The 23,534-nt window shown below is 44.1% G+C and overlaps 1 long non-coding RNA gene across 1 annotated transcript in view; it reads right to left on the bottom strand.

Moving 5' to 3' along the window:
* LOC139569762 (uncharacterized) overlaps positions 1-14,751 on the bottom strand; it is a 162,838-nt gene extending 148,087 nt beyond the window's left edge. Inside the window, exon 1 of the long non-coding RNA XR_011673960.1 lies at positions 14,306-14,751. This is a non-coding gene — a long non-coding RNA (uncharacterized lncRNA). The remainder of the gene's footprint in view (positions 1-14,305) is intronic.
* Between the last annotated feature and the right edge of the window lie 8,783 nt (positions 14,752-23,534).

The following is a 23,534-nucleotide window of genomic DNA, read 5'->3' as shown; positions in this document are numbered from 1 at the left end:
GTTACCATCAGTGTGATGAGGGGAGGAGTGGTTAGACATGTTACCATCAGTGTGATGAGGGGAGGAGCAGCTAGACATGTTACCATCAGCGTGATGAGGGGAGGAGTGGTTAGACATGTTACCATCAGTGTGATGAGGGGAGGAGTGGTTAGACATGTTACCATCAGTGTGATGAGGGGAGGAGTGGTTAGACATGTTACCATCAGTGTGATGAGGGGAGGAGTGGTTAGACATGTTACCATCAGTGTGATGAGGGGAGGAGTGGTTAGACATGTTACCATCAGTGTGATGAGGGGAGGAGTGGTTAGACATGTTACCATCAGCGTGATGAGGGGAGGAGTGGTTAGACATGTTACCATCAGCGTGATGAGGGGAGGAGTGGTTAGACATGTTACCATCAGTGTGATGAGGGGAGGAGTGGTTAGACATGTTACCATCAGTGTGATGAGGGGAGGAGTGGTTAGACATGTTACCATCAGTGTGATGAGGGGAGGAGTGGTTAGACATGTTACCATCAGTGTGATGAGGGGAGGAGCAGCTAGACATGTTACCATCAGTGTGATGAGGGGAGGAGCAGCTAGACATGTTACCATCAGCGTGATAAATTGATAGATAATTATGGAAACAGAACAGACAGGTCACATCACATCAGTGTGATAAGTTGATAGATAATTATGGAAACAGAACAGACAGGTCACATCACATTGGCTGCTGTCTGTTTCTCATTTTCTTCTGAGGCATGGAGGAGCTTTCCAGGGAGTTCCCACTAGCTGTCCGCCCACCGTGAAGCATGGGCGGAGGGGGAGTAAAGGGGAGAGATGGGAGCCAGAGGAGTGGGGCAGTGGCCTGTGAATTATTGCTCTGTGGGGTCAGATGGGTTCTACTTACCAGAGGTGACTGAAGGCAGAGAGGGAGCCAGAAGGAGAGCTGGTAGCACCAAGGTCAGTGTCCATCAGTGTTCTGACTGAGAGACAGCAGTACAGTGTTCCATCAGTGTTCTAACTGAGAGACAGCAGTACAGTGTTCAGACTGAGAGACAGCAATACAGTGTTCCATCAGTGTTCTGACTGAGAGACAGCAGTACAGTGTTCACAGTGATCCATCAGTGTTCTGACTGAGAGACAGCAATACAGTGTTCCATCAGTGTTCTGACTGAGAGACAGCAATACAGTGATCCATCAGTGTTCTGACTGAGAGACAGCAGTACAGTGTTCCATCAGTGTTCTGACTGAGAGACAGCAATACAGTGTTCCATCAGTGTTCTGACTGAGAGACAGCAGTACAGTGTTCCATCAGTGTTCTGACTGAGAGACAGCAATACAGTGTTCCATCAGTGTTCTGACTGAGAGACAGCAGTACAGTGATCCATCGGTGTTCTGACTGAGAGACAGCAATACAGTGTTCCATCAGTGTTCTGACTGAGAGACAGCAATACAGTGATCCATCAGTGTTCTGACTGAGAGACAGCAATACAGTGATCCATCAGTGTTCTGACTGAGAGACAGCAATACAGTGATCCATCAGTGTTCTGACTGAGAGACAGCAATACAGTGTTCCATCAGTGTTCTGACTGAGAGACAGCAGTACAGTGTTCCATCAGTGTTCTGACTGAGAGACAGCAGTACAGTGTTCCAACAGTGTTCTGACTGAGAGACAGCAATACAGTGTTCTGACTGAGAGACAGCAATACAGTGTTCCATCAGTGTTCTGACTGAGAGACAGCAGTACAGTGTTCCAACAGTGTTCTGACTGAGAGACAGCAATACAGTGTTCTGACTGAGAGACAGCAATACAGTGTTCCATCAGTGTTCTGACTGAGAGACAGCAGTACAGTGATCCATCAGTGTTATGACTGAGAGACAGCAGTACAGTGTTCAGACTGAGAGACAGCAATACAGTGTTCTGACTGAAAGACAGCAGTACAGTGATCCATCAGTGTTATGACTGAGAGACAGCAGTACAGTGTTCTGACTGAGAGACAGCAATACAGTGTTCTGACTGAGAGACAGCAGTACAGTGATCCATCAGTGTTCTGACTGAGAGACAGCAATACAGTGTTCTGACTGAGAGACAGCAGTACAGTGATCCATCAGTGTTATGACTGAGAGACAGCAATACAGTGTTCTGACTGAGAGACAGCAATACAGTGTTCCATCAGTGTTCTGACTGAGAGACAGCAGTACAGTGTTCAGACTGAGAGACAGCAATACAGTGTTCCATCAGTGTTCTGACTGAGAGACAGCAATACAGTGTTCTGACTGAGAGACAGCAGTACAGTGATCCATCAGTGTTATGACTGAGAGACAGCAGTACAGTGTTCTGACTGAGAGACAGCAATGCAGTGTTCTGACTGAGAGACAGCAGTACAGTGTTCTGACTGAGAGACAGCAGTACAGTGTTCTGACTGAGAGACAGCAATACAGTGTTCCAACAGTGTTCTGACTGAGAGACAGCAGTACAGTGATCCATCAGTGTTCTGACTGAGAGACAGCAGTACAGTGTTCCATCAGTGTTATGACTGAGAGACAGCAATACAGTGTTCCATCAGTGTTCTGACTGAGAGACAGCAATACAGTGTTCCATCAGTGTTCTCCTCTTGGCCATTTGGCACTGAGTTATATGGCGCCTCGTCGCCAACAAAGCCAAAGCTTGGCTCCTCCTCTCGGCCTTTCGGCAACAATTTCCCCACAGGATGAAGCCAACCCTCTCCGCCCGCTTGGCGCGGAACACCTTGACAAACTCGTCAAGAATTTCCCCACCTTTGACCCCGGTCCAGGTCAGCCAAAAGATACTGAGATGTTCCTAGCTGACATAGAGGACGCATTGGATGGCTACCCGAACACTACGGGTTCTGACAGGGTTTACCTGTTGAAGCGAACGTCGAAAAGCCACTTGACGAGGTTCATTTTCCTACAACAGCAACACGTGCTTAGCGACTACGCTAAACTTGCCACAGCTTTGGAATTAGAATTCAGTGGTTCTGCGACTCGCAAACACGATAGCTCACTCACTGTCAAACAAGCTCGGAATGAACACCCATAAGCTTACTATCATAGGCTTCTTCAGCTTCCTTTGGCCTACTCACTGAATCAGGAATGGGAGAGCTGTTACCTTTCAAACAAATGTTTCTGTCGAACATGTATCCCACCTTCAATACCTACTTGGGCCCTACACCCCATGTTGGCTTGCCTGTCTTACAACTCAGAGAGCTTGCAAGCATAGCTTTTGAGGCATCAAAAGCTCGCAACGCTAAGAGCCCTGACCACTCGGTTTTGAAGTGTGACCAGAAGCACTCACTCCAGTTAGAGGGTGCAGTATCAGGTATTGGAGCGATGAGAGATGACACACAACAACGGTTTCTACAACGAAATTACGATTCCAATAACCACCGCGGTCAAAATAACTGTAAAGTCCTTCGCCATCGAAACGACGACCACTACAATCGACCTGTTCACCTAGTTCCTGCACCCAACCCACAAATAGTGTCAGAGCACAAGGGTAACAAAGGGTTAAAGGACAATCAAAATGTAGACCAATGTTCTCTAGAAGTTCGTAAAAGATAACTCACAAGGACTAGACAGGTAATTACCGGACACCAGGTCACCAGGAATTAACACCCTTAGCAAGGACATTAAAATTCAAAATTCTCCTGCTCTCACTCGAGACCCTACCCAGGGCCCGCTTGATCAAGAATCAAACCCACAGACTTTGTCTATAGACTCTGATACAAAGGTTGCGAAGAAAAAGGTCAAAAGTTTTGTTAAAACAAAGCCCACTCAAAATCGGAATAGTCGATCTGCTTCACCTTGAACAGAAACGGCACATCGCATCGTTGCAAGCCCTCACCCCACATTGTGGGGAATATGTCCACTAAACGCGAATCTAAATGGCCACACCTGGAAACAGTCCTTCAGGACTGCTTAACTGTCATGCGCTATTAGATTCGGGAGCGACAATATCGCTTATCTCTCAAACATTGTCCGAAGATGCCAAAATGGCTTTGAAGCCAACTAAACGTTGACTAAAAGTGGAACGATGCGACACTACACTTTGAGGTTTCCCTCAGACTACCTCTCACATTGAGAATCATGCTGTGTATGTTTCCAGTCTCGAATCTGAACCCCTGCTACCTGGAGCAGACTTGATGGATCGGTTACTCCCACTGATGGATTGGAAAACCAACTATGTATGGTCACAGGCCCCAGTGCCTTCTCCACTGACCACACTGTCTTCCTCTAACGCTAGCTGCAATGCAGTAATTCACGAGGGGTATCTGTCGAAAGCACCCCTTGGGAAAATGACGTTTCGAAACCTCTTGGTTCAGAATCCCATCCAAGGAGATCTTACGATATCTTGACACATTCCATCAGCAAACCTGATTTGTCCATTCTTTTCATGATCTCGAGCCAGCAGTCTCTGTGAATGAGCAACTTCCCTCCTCCTTGAAGTCGTGCAATACTGTAGTTGAGATGAACTTCTCTTGCCCTTTGGACACTTCCGTAAGCACTGCGGCCGTCTCAGCAAGAAACACATTGATGCGCAGAGTATACTCTGCTTCCGATGATACATCTTCTGGTTTGTGGGGGGCTGTCACCCCTTACAATGACACTAAGGGCGTCAGTCCCACAACTGACCCAATGACTCCCACTGGTGAAACACTTTGCGATATCACAGACAGATATCCTCGTCTCAGTTCGCAAGTACTGAAGAGGCTGCCACACACGGACGCTGTGGTGACTGACAGGATTCGACAGCCACTGAACATTTTGAAGCACACACACCAGAAGATTTGGTTGAAAGGTTAAAGCCATTCTCATAACACCACAGCTGCTGACAACTCATACATAGGGTCCGACCTTCTCATTTGTGCCTCGGATACCAACACCAACCGCTGGTGGGGGGGTCCCAAGCCACAAAAGGGGGGGGGGGGAGAATAGTAGCCCAGACCCATGATGAGCCTCATCGAGGCCGGTGGGGGGGTCGAGACTACATGCAACACCGTACGAGCACGCCAAAGCAGAAAACAAATCTAGTTGTAAACTTCCCTATGAGAACAGTGAGGAGCAGACAGGCCCCTAGGCGGGGATAATCTTAGAACACATCTAAGATATTACTGAGGTGTACCACACTGGTCGTAAAAGAAGTCCAGTGGACTTCCACCTCAAACAAATGGCAAAAATAGTCATGCCTTGCCATGTGTAGGTTCAACTACAATACAACTAGTAAAGTGCTCTAGTCATGTGTTCCGGTGGATAATATTTCAGAATAAATTGGAAGGACAACTGGTCCCCTTGAGTACCGGTACCAATGCCAGCACAGTCAGTCTAGCAACAATCAGTAAGAGGATTAGAGACCTCACAAGTCAAATTGCTATTGACAATAGCGACAGAGGAGTTAGTAATCACTCAGATTGCAACAAGTGTAAGGGAATCTCCAAAACACTCTTCTGATGGTCAACACACATGCCACTAATAAAGAGAACCCTCCATTCAGGAGGAAAGTTATTAGAAGTCATGAACCATGATAACACCGCGTGCGACTGGGTCAGTGCTTAGAGAGTACTTCCGTCGTGAGGTTATCTCCTCTGTGGATAACATAGCTATGAAATCGACTACTTCATACCTATCACCGCTACAATGGTGTAAGACACAGTGACGTGTAGTAAAACTACTACATGTCCCCTTAACATGTCTTGAGGTCGACATCAATTCTTACTGACCTCCAGGCATCGACCTGGAAACTATCTAATGACGTCAGACTCATTCTGAACAAGTTGTAACCTACCAGGATACTTGGTTCTTTCTCTTGGCATGTGCGCTTATGTAAGCATAAACGCACATGTACAACGAAACATTTAATGAGGATTCATGCTCGGATCACTAAGGGTCCGAACAAAATATCAGCCTTAGTAAAAGTAGAACATTTACTCTTAGGTCTTTTTTGACTCTACAGCTACAGTGCTCACCAGTTTCTCCACAGAGTTCCATAGGTCATCCCCGTAGACTGCCCGAAGCTTGTGCCTTGCAGCTGTAGACTTATCATGTACTTATCAACTTAGGATAGTGCCCTAAACAGCATACCGCAAATTAGGAAAGCCCTAGATATGACATTAGACAATGCCATGATAGGGTCATGTTGCCAGGATCTTGGACGTATACAGAATACAGTCCAATTAGATGATTTTGGTGTAATAACTATATTTTGTATATCTTTTGTTTATGCTTTCGTTCATTTTCGGTTCAGTTCCTTTGACACTTAGGAAGATATAGAGCCATAAACAATGTCCCTATACAACCATCACTTAGCGCCGCAACGCCGTTCATTTGGGAAGAAATGTAATTATTTATTTTGTGAGTGTGTGTGCGTGCATGCGTTGTTAACATCTGCCTAAGTTACTGCCCAGATCTTCCAGTCTGGACGACCAGATGACTGGTCCGGAACGGCGATCCCAATCCAGACATCCGCTGCCCATCCTTGTGGTGGCCTGTTTCATTTGCAGAAATCCTACCCGGGTCGACCAACAGAGGGGGACTGCAACAGCGATTACCAACCGGACATCCACTGCCCATCCTTGTGTTGGACTGCTCTGCTTTCAGAGAGCCTACCAAGGTCAACCAACAGAGGGGGACTGCAACGATGATCTACAACCAGGACATTAGGTGGTCATTATTTTTATGTTGGTTTGCAACTTGCAGGATAATCACAAGATTTAAACAACCAGAGGGGGCTGTCATGACTTGGCCCTTTCTGGGTGTAAATCGTGGCTTCCCCCCTCTCTCTCCTAAACCATGTTAGGTACCTCAGGTCATAAATACCGGGTAGAAACTACCATACAGTATTCAGAGAGAGAGGAACAGAGGACTTCACTTGGCCAAACTCCTAAATCCCCAAAATGGGAGAATTAAACATTCTTTCTACTTTTCAGAATGTGGGAATGATCCGTGGACAGTTCAGGGACAGTCATGTTGAGTATGTTTCATTTGGTGATCTCATGAGGGACAGGAAACACCCATAACGGTATATCTTAAAGTGTTTATTTCCCAGCTGTCAGGTTTACATCTAAATATTGTGATACGTATGTGATTAACTTCTTATGGCTGGGGGCAGTATTGAGTGCCTGGATGAATAAGGCCTGCTACTCAGGCCCAGAAGCTAAGATATGCATATTTGTATTATTATTATTATAGATTTGGATAGGAAACACTCAGAGGTTTCTAAAACTGTTTGAATGATGTATGTGAGTATTCCAGAACTCATATGGCAGGCAAAAACCTGAGAAGAAATCCAACCAGGAAGTGGGAAATCTGAGGTTTGCAGGTTTTCAAGTCTTTGCCTATCCAATATACAGTGTCTATGCGGTCATATTGCACTTCCTAAGGCTTCCACTAGATGTCAACAGTCTTTAGAACCTTGTTTCAGGCTTCTACTGTGGAGGAGAGAATAAGAGCTGTTTGAGTAAGAGGTCTGGCAGAATGCCATGAGCTCAGTCAGGCGTGCGCCCGTGAGAGGTAGCTGCGTTCCTTTTCCTTTCTAAAGACAAAGGAATTCTCCAGTTGAAACATTATTGAAGATGTAAGTTAAAAACATCCTAAAGATTGTTTCTATACATCGTTTGACATGTTTCTACGAACTGTAATGGAATTTTTTGACGATTCGTCTGGCCTGCGCTTCGCGAATTTGGATTTGTGAACTAAACGCGCGAACAAAATGGCTAATTGATAATTGGAGAGCTGACCACGCCCCCTCGTCAAGAAGCAGCTGACACTAATTACCTTTGCCACCTGAGGAATATAAAAGCCAGTGTTCTGTTCAGGAAAAGAGATCTTTTTTTGGAGGGAGAGAAATCATTAGAGAGAGAAGATTTTGGAAAGATTGGAGAGAGAGATCCTTGCTTGAGAATTTGATTGTGATAAAGTGTTGGTTGTTTCTCAGAGATTTGGTATGTACTATATAAGTTGTTGCTGAGGGAGCTGATTGGTTATGTCTTATGTGTTATAGGATGCACTGTTTTGATTATTGAAATTGTTTGTTAATAATTGTTCTGTTTCATTTGTTCCCAGGGGGGAAGGAGAAGGCACTTTGGGAGTGCTTAGGCAAGAGGCCCGCGGGCATACATATACCCGTAGTATATTCATTGTCTAGGCACACTAGGTAAGACCTGGGCGGACCACCCCCTGTATTTTGGTTAGGGCACCAGGTGGTGCTAAGATAGGTAAGTAGTGGGTAGGCAGGTTAGATAGGAAAGGGGGAAGTTTTGATATTTACTTTCTTTGCTTTGGTTCCGTCCAGCCCCTTTTCCCCATATTACCGTAAGGAAATAAATCCTAGTAACGGTAAAATCTGCCTTTGTCGTCCTTACTCACGCCTACAGTCCATACCTCTTGCACTTCACAGAGAGTTGAGTTGTAGCAGGGAGTTGCGTTCCCTCTTCTCAGAGGCGTGCGTAACACCCCCAAAGCCAATTCCTACTTTGGCCGCCTTTCCTTCCAGTTCTCTGCTGCCAATGACTGGAACGAACTGCAAAAATCACTGAAGCTGGAGACCCATATCTCCCTCACTAGCTTTAAGCACCAGCTGTCAGAGCAGCTCACAGATCACTGTACCTGTACATAGCCCATCTGTAAACAGCCCATCCAACTACTTCATCCCCATACTGTATTTATTTATTTATCTTGCTCCTTTGCTCCCCAGTATCTCTACCCCAGTATCTCTACTTGCACATTAATCTTCTGCACATCTACCATTCCAGTGTCTAATTGCTATATTGTAATTACTTGACCAATGGCCTATTTATTGCCTTACCTCCCTTATCTTACCTCATTTGCACTCACTGTATATAGATTTTTCTTTTTTCTACTGTATTATTGACTGTATGTTTGTTTATTCCATGTGTAACTCTGTGTTGTATGTGTCGAACTGCTGTGCTTTATCTTGGCCAGGTCGCAGTTGTAAATGAGAACTTGTTCTCAACTAGCCTACCTGGTTAAATAAAGGAGAAATAAATAAAAATTAAAAACAGATATAATATTTGACTAAAACATAATAATTTCAAACCTTGCCTACATTTGTATACAATCCCGTATATCTCTCTGTGTGGGAATACTGTGGAACAGATTTCCAAAATGTAAATAACTTGGAGCTGATTTGCTGGTGTTTTTACAGTCTTTTATGTCCAACAATAAGAAATATATAATAATAAAGATTAAAATAACCCACTGGCCGCCAGCTGGGGAACCCTGACTTAGAGGCTCTGTTTCTTTAATCCATGCAATTTATAGATTGTATTTCAAGACGATAGATAATATTTCATTGTCTCCCCGAATTACTGAGCTGAATACTTGAAGGCAGTGCTTAGGGCGGCATTTTCCAACTTCCAACTGGAGTTGGGCTGTTGGGGTAACTGGAGGACTGGAGTTGGGCTGTTGGGGGTACTGGAGGACTGGAGTTGGGCCGTTGGGGGAACTGGAGGACTGGAGTTGGGCCGTTGGGGGTACTGGAGGACTGGAGTTGGGCTGTTGGGGGTACTGGAGGACTGGAGTTGGGCTGTTGGGGGTACTGGAGGACTGGAGTTGGGCTGTTGGGGGAACTGGAGGACTGGAGTTGGGCTGTTGGGGGTACTGGAGGACTGGAGTTGGGCTGTTGGGGGTACTGGAGGACTGGAGTTGGGCTGTTGGGGGTACTGGAGGACTGGAGTTGGGCCGTTGGAGGAACTGGAGGACTGGAGTTGGGCTGTTGGGGGTACTGGAGGACTGGAGTTGGGCTGTTGTGGGAACTGGAGGACTGGAGTTGGGCTGTTGGAGGTGTGCTGGAGGACTGGAGTTGGGCTTTTGTGGGAACTGGAGGACTGGAATTGGGCTGTTGGAGGTGTGCTGGAGGACTGGAGTTGAGCTGTTGGGGGTACTGAAGGACTGGAGTTGGGCTGTTGGGGGAACTCGAGGACTGGAGTTGGGCTGTTGGGGGTACTGGAGGACTGGAGTTGGGCTGTTGGGGGAACTGGATGACTGGAGTTGGGCTGTTGGGGGTACTGGAGGACTGGAGTTGGGCTGTTGGGTTTACTGGAGGACTGGAGTTGGGCTGTTGGGGGAACTGGAGGACTGGAGTTGGGCTGTTGGGGGAACTGGAGGACTGGAGTTGGGCTGTTGGGGGAACTGGAGGACTGGAGTTGGGCTGTTGGGGGTACTGGAGGACTGGAATTGGGCTGTTGGGGGTACTGGAGGACTGGAGTTGGGCTGTTGGGGGAACTGGAGGACTGGAGTTGGGCTGTTGGGGGAACTGGAGGACTGGAGTTGGGCTGTTGGGGGAACTGAAGGACTGGAGTTGGGCTGTTGGGGGTACTGGAGGACTGGAGTTGGGCTGTTGGGGTAACTGGAGGACTGGAGTTGGGCTGTTGGGGTAACTGGAGGACTGGAGTTGGGCTGTTGGGGGTACTGGAGGACTGGAGTTGGGCTGTTGGGGGTACTGGAGGACTGGAGTTGGGCTGTTGGGGGTACTGGAGGACTGGAGTTGGGCTGTTGGGGTAACTGGAGGACTGGAGTTGGGCTGTTGGGGGTACTGGAGGACTGGAGTTGGGCTGTTGGGGTAACTGGAGGACTGGAGTTGGGCTGTTGGGGGTACTGGAGGACTGGAGTTGGGCCGTTGGAGGAACTGGAGGACTGGAGTTGGGCTGTTGGGGGTACTGGAGGACTGGAGTTGGGCCGTTGGGGGAACTGGAGGACTGGAGTTGGGCCGTTGGGGGAACTGGAGGACTGGAGTTGGGCTGTTGGGGGTACTGGAGGACTGGAGTTGGGCCGTTGGGGGAACTGGAGGACTGGAGTTGGGCCGTTGGGGGTACTGGAGGACTGGAGTTGGGCTGTTGGGGGTACTGGAGGACTGGAGTTGGGCTGTTGGGGGTACTGGAGGACTGGAGTTGGGCTGTTGGGGGAACTGGAGGACTGGAGTTGGGCTGTTGGGGGTACTGGAGGACTGGAGTTGGGCTGTTGGGGGTACTGGAGGACTGGAGTTGGGCTGTTGGGGGTACTGGAGGACTGGAGTTGGGCCGTTGGAGGAACTGGAGGACTGGAGTTGGGCTGTTGGGGGTACTGGAGCACTGGAGTTGGGCTGTTGTGGGAACTGGAGGACTGGAGTTGGGCTGTTGGAGGTGTGCTGGAGGACTGGAGTTGGGCTTTTGTGGGAACTGGAGGACTGGAATTGGGCTGTTGGAGGTGTGCTGGAGGACTGGAGTTGAGCTGTTGGGGGTACTGAAGGACTGGAGTTGGGCTGTTGGGGGAACTCGAGGACTGGAGTTGGGCTGTTGGGGGAACTGAAGGACTGGAGTTGGGCTGTTGGGGGAACTGGAGGACTGGAGTTGGGCTGTTGGGGGAACTGAAGGACTGGAGCTGGGCTGTTGGGGGAACTGGAGGACTGGAGTTGGGCTGTTGGGGGAACTGGAGGACTGGAGTTGGGAAACACTGGCTGAGGGAACGTTTGTTTGCGTCGTAAAAAGTTAGAGTAGAATTCAAAATTAATTTTGGACTCAGCTGTGAAAGCATCACACCAGATAACAGCAGTCCTATAGGGAGAAAAACAGATCAAATTGTGTGTTTCACAAAAGATAACCCACCCTGGCATTACCCAGACAGAAAACCCTTAGAGATGGAGCCTCCCAGAAAGATCTGTTATTGGCTGGCTGAGTGACATATTGAAGTCTATAAAATCACCAGGGTGTACACAGGGTGTATATGATAGGGCTGAAGGGGGGGTCAGCCAAAGTCTTATTGGCAACAGAGCTTCCTAATCATTAGCTTGCACCGCAGACTGGCATAAGACAGAGCACATGAATAAAAGGAGAGTCACAGAAGATATGGTGATAGCTCTGATAGCTCAGGTCTGTGTAGTACTAATCTATAGTAGTAGAGGGGAGGAGGAAGGACAGAGAGCTGCTGTTGATATCATGCCTGGCTCTATCATGCCCACCATTCCCTATGTTGTTCCCCTGCACCCTCCCTCCGCATCAGACAGACACGGTGGCGAGCTGAGATCCAGTGGGACGAAGATCCAGCCCTGCTGTTGTAAGCCTGTTGCCGCAGAAATGCCTTCAGCTGTGCTGAAATCAACCACGCCGAATTATATTTCTTTATGTAGCCAGGGGGAGCACCCTTGAGATAATCATTTAATTTCAGAGCAATAGAGAGAAGGACGGTCCAGGCAGAGCAAGCCAGCCACACACCATTGATCAGTCTTGCCATGTCAGGGAACAGCACTAGATCCAAATAGAAACAGCACACCGCATTAGGGAAATTCACTGCACTCCAGTTTCCATTGTGATCACTTTCAAATGGCCAATACTGTCCGCAGGTTAGTGTTTTTCATCATCAATCTTGTTCTGGAAGCAGCTCTGCAGAGTGGTCATGAGCTAGCACAGCCACAAAGTCCTAAAATCTGATTTTAAACCTGACCCTAACCTTAACCACACTCAACTGATGAGGCACATGCCTGCAAAACAAGCAATGAGCATCAAATAAGGCCAGTGTGAAGTATGCACACATGTCACAAGGGCCAGACCAACATCATGCACCCTGGATAACTATCTATTAATCGTCCTGAGGAAGAGTCCAGTTTGCAGACTTGATGATAGCAGATTGAACAAAGTCAGACTTGGTGATAGCAGATTGAACAAACTCAGACACACTGTGGGGGTGGACCATGAAGACACACTGTGGGAGTGGACCATGTAAAAAAAAAAAAAAAATAGCATTGTATTTGGGACAAATCATTCAATGAACCCTAAACCTCAACTAACTCTTGTAATAAATAATGTGAAAATTGAGCAAGTTGAGGTGACTAAACTGCTTGGAGTAACCCTGGATTGTAAACTGTCATGGTCAAAACATATTGATACCTCTCCCCATCTTAGCTACTATTGTATGTCCATATTAAAGTGCTGCTCTACCTTCTTAACAGCACTATCAACAAGGCAGGTCCTACAGGCTCTAGTTGTGTCGCACCTGGACTACTGTTCAGTTGTGTGGTCAGGTGCCACAAAGAAGGACTTAGGAAAATTGCAATTGGCTCAGAACAGGGCAGCACGGCTGGCCATTGGATGTACACAGAGAGCTAAGATTAATAATATGCATGTCAATCTCTCCTGGCTCAAAGTGGAGGAGAGATTGACTTCATCACCATTTGTATTTGTGAGAGGTGTTGACATGTTGAATGCCCCAAGCTGTCTGTTTGAACTACTGGCACACAGCTCAGACACCCATGCATACCCCACAAGACATGCCACCAGAGGTCTCTTCACAGTCCCCAAGTCCAGAACAGACTATGGGAGGCGCACAGTACTACATAGAGCCATGACTAAATGGAACTCAATTCCACATCAAGTAACTCATGCAAGCAGTAAAATTAGATTTTAAAACCTGATAAAAAAATACACCTTATGGAACAGAGGGGACTGTGAAGCAACACAAACATAGGCACAGAATGATATAAGCTTTATTTTACTAGGCAAGTCAGTTAAGAACAAATTGTTATTTACAATGACGGCCTACCCCAGACTCTGCTGTGCCAATTGTGCGCCGCCCTATGGGACTACCAATCACGGCCGGATGTGATGCAGTCTGGATTCGAATCAGGGACTGCAGTGCCACTCGGGAGCCCCACATGCATATGTCGTGTCTCTACTAAGGTTAAATGAGATGACAAGCTATTTTATCATATCGATTACCTAACATTTAACATTTAATTGATTACGGGATTGAATTAAACCATGCAACAATTAAACCATTAATAACCTGGGGCACCACGGAAGCAATAGCTTATATAGAGCGGCTATCTCCCGAATCCACTCTTAAAGATCTGCAGTTGCAACTGCATCATCTCATATCAAGAGCTGGTAAGAAAATGCATGCAGCCAGTTAGCTCTCTAGCAGATGAGATAAAGAATTCTAAATCGACTTTACTGGCCTGCATCAATTATTCAATATTCAGATGTATATAATATTTAACGCATGATGTAAACAAGTTATTATCCGATAAAATTTTCTGGGAAAGAACAGAAAGCAATGCTGAGAGCACGCACTAGACCAGATCCTGACCGAGACCTTCCCACCTCCCTCCTGTCTCGCCGTAGCGCTCGCAGCCTCCTCGTTGCAGCATCATCATCATGTAGCAAGCACCACAAACCCTCTCCGGCTAACATTAGTTAGCTGTCAGTGGCCAGAGCTTCCACCATTCATGCATACTGCAAACTTCACATAAATACAGTTTTACAAGTATATTTACAACCGTTTTGCAGCAACTACGGTTGTTTTCATCATTATATTACCTGGCTGGCGCGAGAAGTGGTGGGGAGAACAATTGTTTCCCCTATAGCCCCCGCTGCGCGTGTGAATAAACGTGTGAGAGAGGCAGCTGGAATGGCTTCAAACAGTACAAGGTTGTTGTGGCTGGAAGAAGCGCCTGCGACTCCTTGTCCTGGTGTTGTGCCGAAAATCTCCCCCTGACAGAACCCTCTTCGCGTTTTTCATTGCTGCGACTTGCTTGCTAGTTGAGATTTCTGCTCTTCACTCCGTTGTCAGTTTAGCCTACATTTCACTGATCTTAGCAGCAGAAAGCATTTTTGTCTGCAGTTTTCAGTTTGGCAACTTATTTCAAGTGTATGTGGCGGTTCTAGCTCGTATGGCACCCGGGGGCGCCCCGTGCTGCCCCGGTAAGATGCCGCCCTCGGCGGTTGCCCATGTCGCCCGTACCTAAATCCGCTACTGATTTTTGTATTAGTCTATAATTACATCTCTGCCATAATTCGGCATCTATCCCATGTCTTATTCGACTAGTATTTTTGAAAGTGTAAGGATAATAATTCAGCAATAATTGTTGTGAAATGTTTATTGCTTGCCAACGTTCTACCTCCTCTATGTTTAATATAACACATACATTAATTATTAGTTTTGGTTGCCAATCCTGACGTGAAGTTTTTTCTATAGAAAGTATTTGACTCTGATTTGTGTCACAGAAAGTATTTGGACTCTAGCCACAAAATTAAGGAAATTCGAAAGGAGGGGGACTTTCGGCACAACACCTGTTACCGCCGCTGTCAGGTTCTGATGCTTCGGGAAATCTTGTGACGTCACGCCCAGCAACTTCTCAGACGGCTTTGTTGGCTCTCTATATCTCTGTCCCCGTCCGCTCTGTAGACCAGACAGGCTTGGTGGTTGGTCCTCCCGTGTGTCTCTTATTTTGCTCACTCTCCTCTGTATTTTTCTCTCTGCTAAGCCAAACCCTCGCGAGAATCAGGAACTTTGATAAGCACTGCATCCTGTATATTTACAGTTGCGGACTGCATGCATGTAACGATGACTCACACAACAGAACCCATATCACACACAAAATGAGTTACTTATTTTCCTACACCTGTTGCTTTATGTTGATGTAGCCTAACATGTATTATGCTGCAGTGTGATCTCCAACATGTCTTCATACAGGATTATACAATTCCATCATTCATGTGTAACTGCATAAATCAAAGATATGTCAAATCATTCATGAGGATCATTGCTTTGCCTGAAATACAATTTCATGTTAATATGCATCTGATGCTCACGTGTTGGATGTAGTTAGAAAGTTGAACACATGGTTTCACAAAGTGCAACAAAATCTACAACAAAGTTTTTGCAATTGCCATAAGAAATGAAATAATAAACTCAGCAAAAAAAAGAAACGTCCCTTTTTCAGGACCCTGTCTTTCAAAGATAATTCGTAAAAATCAAAATAACTTCACAGATCTTCAATGTAAATGGTTTAAACACTGTTTCCTATGCTTGTTCAATGAACCGTAAGCAATTAATGAACATGCACCTGTGGAATGGTCATTAAGACACAAACAGCTTACATACGTTAGAAAATTAAGGTCACAGTTATGAAAACTTAGGACACTAAAGAGGCCTTTCTACTGACTCTGAAAAACACCAAAAGAAAGATGCCCAGGGTCCCTGCTCATCTGCGTGAATGTGCCTTAGGCATGCTGCAAGGAGGCATGAGGACTGCATATGTGGCCAGGGCAATAAATTGCAATGTCTGTACTGTGAGACGTCTAAGACAGTGCTACAGGGAGACAGGACGGACAGCTGATCATCCTCGCAGTGGCAGACCACGTGTAACAACACTTGCACAGGATCGGTACATCCGAACATCACACCTGCGCGACAGGTACAGGATGGCGGCAACAACAACTGCCCGAGTTACACCAGGAACGCACAATCCCTCCATCAGTGCTCAGACTGTCTGCAATAGGCTGAGAAAGGCTGGACGGAGGGCATGTAGTCTTGTTGTAAGGCAGGTCCTCACCAGACATCACCGGCAACAACGTTGCCTATGGGCACAAACTCACCGACTCTGAACCAGTCAGGACAGGCAAAAGTGCTTTTCATTGACGAGTCGTGGTTTTGTCTCACCAGGGGTGATGGTCGGATTCGCGTTTATTGTTGAAGGAATGAGTGTTACACCGAGGTCTGTACTCTGGAGCGGGAGGGTCCGTCATGGTCTGGGGCGATGTGTCACAGCATCATCGGACTGAGCTTGTTGTCATTGCAGGCAATCTCAGCACTGTGTATTACAGGGAAGACATCCTTTTCCCTCATGTGGTTCCCCTTCTGCAGGCTCACCCTGACATGACCCTCCAGCATGACAATGCCACCAGCCATACTGCTCGTTCTGTGCGTGATTTCCTGCAAGACAGGAATGTCAGTGTTCTGCCGTGGCCATCGAAGGGCCCGGATCTCAATCCCATTGAGCACGTCTGGAACCTGTTGGATCGGAGGGTGAGGGCAAGGGCCATTCGCTCCAGAAATTTCCAGGAACTTGCAGGTGTCTTGGTGGAAGAGTGAGGTAACATCTCACAGCAAGAGCTGGCGATTCTGGTGCAGTCCATGAGGAGATGCACTGCAGTACTTAATGCATTAATGCAGCTGGTGGCCACACCAGATATTGACTGTTCATTTTGATTTTGACCTCCCCTTTGTTCAGGTAGTCACATGTCTGTGGAAGTTGTTCAGTTTATGGCTCAGATGTTGAATCTTCTTATGTTCATACAAATATTTACACATGTTAAGTTTGCTGAAAATAAACGCAGTTAACAGTCAGAGGACGTTTCTTTTTTTGCTGAGTTTAGAATAGAATGTTACTATAGCGCTTTATACAACGGGTGTGTCTAATCCTGAATGCTGATTGGTTAAAACCACATTCCAGCCGGTGTCTATTCCACGAGTTACCACCGGCTAAATTTATGACATTAAAAGGCCTATTTACTCTGTTCCATCTGACTGTGCAATCCACTGTCTCACCAGCCCAGCCAGGCAATTTATAAACTTGATCTCCACTATAAAAAGCATCTAGACATTATCTCTAATTTCTTTTCGACTAACATTTAGTTTTCTATAGCGGATATTTGTACCTTGCCATAAACCTTTCTGTCTCTCTTTCCGGCATTTGCAACATTGTTTCAATATTCAAATTCGATCTCCAGCTCTCCAATAGTAATGAACGTGTCAGGAGTCAGGAAGAGACAGACAGGCAGACAGCGTTTCTCAGCCAGTCGAAATCATGAATCAGCTGGCATTAGTTTTATGTATATACAACAAAAAAGAAATTTGAAAAAAGGTGAAATGAGACAAAGTGCAGCTAGTTTACAGTCTTTCCAGCTTCAGTTTGAAGTGATTGTGTTAGCTGTGTTGTTGGCTAGCTCCTCTGAACAACAGTGTCCGGACAAGTGAGCACATTTTCTATGCGAAATCGCACCTCATTAGCTCATTGTTATGGATCTATCCAAATAAATGTCACTAGAAAACAGCTTAAACAAATACAAATGCTGCTACTTTGCTGTTATTCTGGCTGCACTTTTTGATTGTGACTGTAATTTAGCCTTAGTTAGCTAGTGTCACGCAGGACTAGGTGGGTGAAGGAATCAGACGCAGAGAGTTCCACTGGGGAAAAATGCTTTTTACTTAGGCACACAAAATGATAAGCCCAACAATACAGGGCGCAGACAACACCGTGACAACCCAAAAACACAGGGTGCCAAGTAAATAGAAAATAAATCCACCTCTACCTAAAACGCACACACGTAACATAAAGACAATCCCGCACAAAACAAGGGCGGGTCCACCTACTAAAAATAGGGAAGCTCATTAAACCAAAGAACAGAAACACAGGTGAAACTAATTAGACAAAACAAACAGACAAACGAAAAAGGGATCGGTGGCGGCTAGTAGGACGGTGACGACGACCGCCGAGCACCGCCCGAACAGGCAGGGGAGCCACCTTAGGCGGAAGTCGTGACAGCTAGCTAGCAAGCAAGTGATAAGAACATTGCCAGACAGTATGGCAATGGAGCATTTAGAAGGAACATGAGTCCATAGATACAGAACAAAAAGACTGAACGACTGGGTCGCGTCTCTGGCAACCCGAACCGATAGAACGAACGACCAGCCATCTTGGGTAGCAACCCTAGATTTGTGTCGGGACCTTATCTTGTGGAAGGATGAAATAGTATGAATAAGTTAATCAAAATAACGGTTTTAATGAAAATATGTAAATCATTATTTTAATATTTTGCTAACCTGTTGTATAAAAGTGATAATGCCCTTGAAGCTGGTGTTTAGAGGATATATACTGTATTGGCACAACACCCCTGCCAGTATATCATCCAAACACTGGCTTCTCAGTCCTTATCGCTTAAATAATATTCTTCCTATTATATAATATTATTTTGTAGTCTATGATATGGTATTCCGTTCTTTTCTGTTCTGTTCTATGCTGTTCTATTCTGTTCTATTATATAATATTCTGTTCTATTCTGTTCTGTTCTATGATATAATGTTCTATTATGTTCTGTTCTGTGCTATGATATAATATTCTCTTCTGTTCTGTTCTATTCTCTTCTATTCATTCTGTTCTTATGATATAATACGATGTTATATTCTGTTCTATTCTATTCTGTTCTATGATATAATACTACGTTATATTCTGTTCTATTCTATTCTGTTCTATGATATAATGTTCTGTTCTCTTTTGTTCTATTATGTTGTCTTCTGTTCTGTTTTATTATATAATATTATTTTCTATTCTGTTCTGTTATATTCTGATATATTCTGTTTTATTCTACACTATTCTGTTCTATTCTATTCTGTTCTATTCTGTTCTATTCTAATCTGTTCGATGATATAATATTCTGTTCTGTTCTATTATATTCTGTTATATTCAGTTTTATTCTATACTATTCTGTTCGGATACAATAGTATGTTCTATTCTGTTGTCACGCCCTGACCATAGATTGCTTTGTATGTTTCTATGTTTTGTTTGGTCAGGGTGTGATGTGGGTGGGCATTCTATGTTGTATGTCTAGGTTGTCTATTTCTGTGTTTGGCCTAATATGGTTCCCAATCAGAGGCAGCTGTCAGTCGTTGTCTCTGATTGGGAGCCATATTTAGGTAGCCTGTTTTTCTTTGTGTTTTGTGGGTGGTTGTTTCCTGTGTCTGTATTTGTTACCATACGGGTCTGTTTCGATTTTCGTTTGTTCTTTCATGTTGTTATTTTTGTATTTTTGTAGTGTTCAGTTGTATTATTAAAATGGACACTTACCACGCTGCACATTGGTCCGACATTTCATACTCCTCTTCAGACGAAGAGGACGAAACCCGTTACATCTGTTGTATTCTGTTCTGTTTTATTTATTTATTATATTCTGTTCTAGTCGTTTTTATTCTACACTATTCTGTTCTATTCTATGCTGTTCTTTTCTCTTCTGTTCTATGATCTATTATTCTGTTCTATTCTAATCTGTTCTATGATATAATATTCTGTTCTACTCTGTTCTTTTCTAATCAGTTCTATGATATAATTGTCACGTTCCTGACCTTATTTCCTTTGTTTAGTCTTTGTTTAGTTGGTCAGGACGTGAGCTGGGTGGGCATTCTATGTTTTGTGTTTCTATGTTGGGTTTGTTGTTTGGCCTAATATGGTTCTCAATCAGAGGCAGGTGTTTGTCATTGTCTCTGATTGGGAACCATATTAAGGTAGCCTGTTTTCACTGTTTGTTTGTGGGTGATTGTTCCTGTTCCAGTGTTTAGTGTTCACGTTACGGGACTGTATCGTCTTCGTTCCTTTTTTGTCGGTTTGTTGTTTTGTTCGGTGTTTAAGTATTTTCCCATTAAATATGGATGATATTCACGCTGCATCTTGGTCCTCCTCTCTTTCACCCGAAGACAGTCATTACAATAATATTCAGTTATATTCTGTTCTGTTCTCTTCTGTTCTGTTCTATTATATTCTGTTATTTCTGTTTTATTCTATACTATTCTGTTCTATTCTGTTCTATTATATTCTGTTCTATTCTGTTCCATATTCTGTTTTATGTTCTATTATATTCTGTTATTTCTGTTTTATTCTATACTTGTAATGGCTTCTAGGAGTAGTGGGTGGAGGAGTCAGGCGCAGAGAGCAGGGTAGTTCAAAACGTGGATCTTTATTCCAAGAACAGAGTAACGGTCACACCAAACACAAGGGCGCATAAATACCCAGTCCAACAAATAGAACGAAACTGACCAGAAAAAAACGGAATCCACAATAATCCACACACCATGAACAGAAAAACAAGCCCGCACAAAAGCCGGCGGGCCTACCGGGTTTAAATAGCCCAAAACAAAACCCAAAGAAGAAACAGGTGAAACTAATCAGACAAAACTAACTGAAACAGAAAAGGGGATCGGTGGCAGCTAGTAGGCTAGTGTTCTTTTCTAATCAGTTCTATGATATAATATTCTGTTATATTCTGTTCTGTTCTATTATGTTCTGTTCTGTTCTATTATATTCTGTTATTTCTGTTTTATTCTATACTATTCTGTTCTATTATATTCTGTTCTATTCTGTTCCGTATTCTGTTTTATGTTCTATTATATTCTGTTATTTCTGTTTTATTCTATACTTGTAATGGCTTCTAGGAGTAGTGGGTGGAGGAGTCAGGCGCAGAGAGCAGGGTAGTTCAAAACGTGGATCTTTATTCCAAGAACAGAGTAACGGTCACGCCAAACACAAGGGCGCATAAATACCCAGTCCAACAAATAGAACGAAACTGTCCAGAAAAAAACGGAATCCACAATAATCCACACACCATGAACAGAAAAACAAGCCCGCACAAAGGCCGGCGGGCCTACCGGGTTTAAATAGCCCAAAACAAAACCCAAACAAGAAACAGGTGAAACTAACCACACAAAACTAACTGAAACAGAAAAGGGGATTGGTGGCAGCTAGTAGGCCGGCGACGACGACCGCCGAGCGCCGCCCGAACAGGAAGAGGCACCATCTTTGGCGGGATTCGTGACAATACTATTCTGTTCTATTCTATTCTGTTCTATTATATTCTGTTCTATTCTGTTCCATATTCTGGAAATCTGTTATATTCTGTTATATTATATTATAATCTCTCTAATTCTCTCTCCCTCTCTCTCTCTCTCTCTCTCTCTCTCTCTCTCTCTCTTTCTCTCTCTCTCTCTTTCTTTCTTTCTTTCTTTCTCTCGGAGGACCTGAGCCCTGGACCATGCCTCAGGACTACCTGGCCTGATGACTCCTTGCTGTCCCCAGTCCAACTGGTCGTGCTGCTGCTCCAGTTCTGCCTGCGGCTATGGAACCCTGACCTGTTCACCAGACGTGCTACCTGTCCCAGACCTGCTGTTTTCAACTAGAGACAGCGGGAGAGGTAGAGATACTTTGAATGATCGGCTTTGAAATGCCAACTGACATTTACTCCTGAGGTGCTGACCTGTTGCACCCTCTACAACCACTTTGATTATTATTATTTGACCCTGCTGGTCATCTATGAACATTTGAACATCTTGGCCATGTTCTGTTATAATCTCCACCCGGCACATCCAGAAGAGGACTGACCACCCCTCATAGCTTGGTTCCTCTCTAGGTTTCTTCCTAGGTTCCGGCCTTTCTAGGGAGTTTTTCCTAGCCACCGTGCTTCTATACCTGCATTGCTTGCTGTTTGGAGTTTTAGGCTGGGTTTCTGTACAGCACTTTGTGACATCAGCTGATGTAAGAAGGGCTTTATAATTACATTTGATTGATTGATATTATATTCGGTTTATTCTGTTATAATCTATTCTGTTGTATTCTGTTGTATTCTTTTCTATTTTGTTCTATTCTGTTTTATTATATAATATTGTGTTCTATTGTGTTCTATTCTGTTATTTTCTATTATATCCTGTTCTACTCTGTTTTATTCTATACTATTCTGTTCTATTATATTATGTTCTATTATATTATATTCTGTTATATTCTGTTATATTCTATTCTGTTATATTATATTGTATTCAGTTCTATTCTGTTCTGTTCTGTTCTGTTCTATTATATTATATTATGTTCTATTCAGTACTATTCTGTTCTATTCTGTTCTGTTCTATTCTGTTCTGCTCTTTTAAGTTATATTATATTATGTTATATTCTATTCTATTCTGTTCTATTATATTATATTCTATTCAGTACTATTCTGTTCTATTCTGTTCTATTCTATTCTGTTATATTATATTGTATTCTGTTCTATTCTGTTCTGTTCTATTACATTATGTTCTATTCAGCACTATTCTGTTCTATTCTGTCCTGTTCTATTCTGTTCTGCTCTTTTATGTTATATTATATTATGTTATATTCTATTCTGTTCTATTCTGTTCTACTCTATTATGTTCTATTCTATTGTGTTCCATTCTATTCTGTTCCATTCTATTCTATTATTTTACTTTCTGTTGTATTCTCTTCTATTTCATTCTGTTCTCTTCTGTTATATTCTGTTCTGTCCTATTATGTTATATTCTGTTATATTCTATAATGTTATATTCTAGTCTGTTCTATTCTATTCTATGATGTTCTATTATACTCAATTATGTTCTGTTCTATTCTGTTCTATTCTGATTTATTCTATACTATTATGTTCCGTTCTGTTCTATTCTGTTCGGTTCTGTTCTAGTCTATTCAATTTGCTAATGTTATATTCTATTCTGTTGTGTTCTATTATATCCTGCTCTATTCTCTTCTATTCTATTCTATATTTCTCTGTTGTTTCTGTATTGGATGATTCAGTTGTGTCTGACAGACAGACAGGTGTCTGGATGTGGAGGGGGTTGACATCAGACACGAAGTGGAAACAAGGTCATCTGATCTGATTCACTTAAACAGACAATCAGTCTGTTTCACCATAACATCTGGAAATAGCTCTGTTGAAGTTCCACATTGTGTTGCACAGACAGCTGAGAACTGCTATAACTGGATGTGGCTGTCTCTTTTGGTCTGTTTTGCTATAGTTTACAATTGTAGAATGTGGAGATATTTCTAAGGATTGGTCACTATAGTTAATAACTGATTCATGACTTTTTACAGAGGTACATTTGTTTTTAGTTTTCATTTGGCTGTACTCACTATTGCTGTTCTGTCTCAGTTTCATCATGGTGTTATAGCCATAGCTGCAGTTCTATCTGTTCTTTCAGTGAAATCCTTTTCAGATTACT

Source organism: Salvelinus alpinus, chromosome 3 (genome assembly GCF_045679555.1).
Source record: "Salvelinus alpinus chromosome 3, SLU_Salpinus.1, whole genome shotgun sequence".
In the NCBI taxonomy this organism is placed as follows: Eukaryota; Metazoa; Chordata; class Actinopteri; order Salmoniformes; family Salmonidae; genus Salvelinus; species Salvelinus alpinus.
The sequence above is the reverse complement of the archived record's forward strand: the minus strand, read 5'-3'. Positions and strand labels throughout refer to the sequence as shown.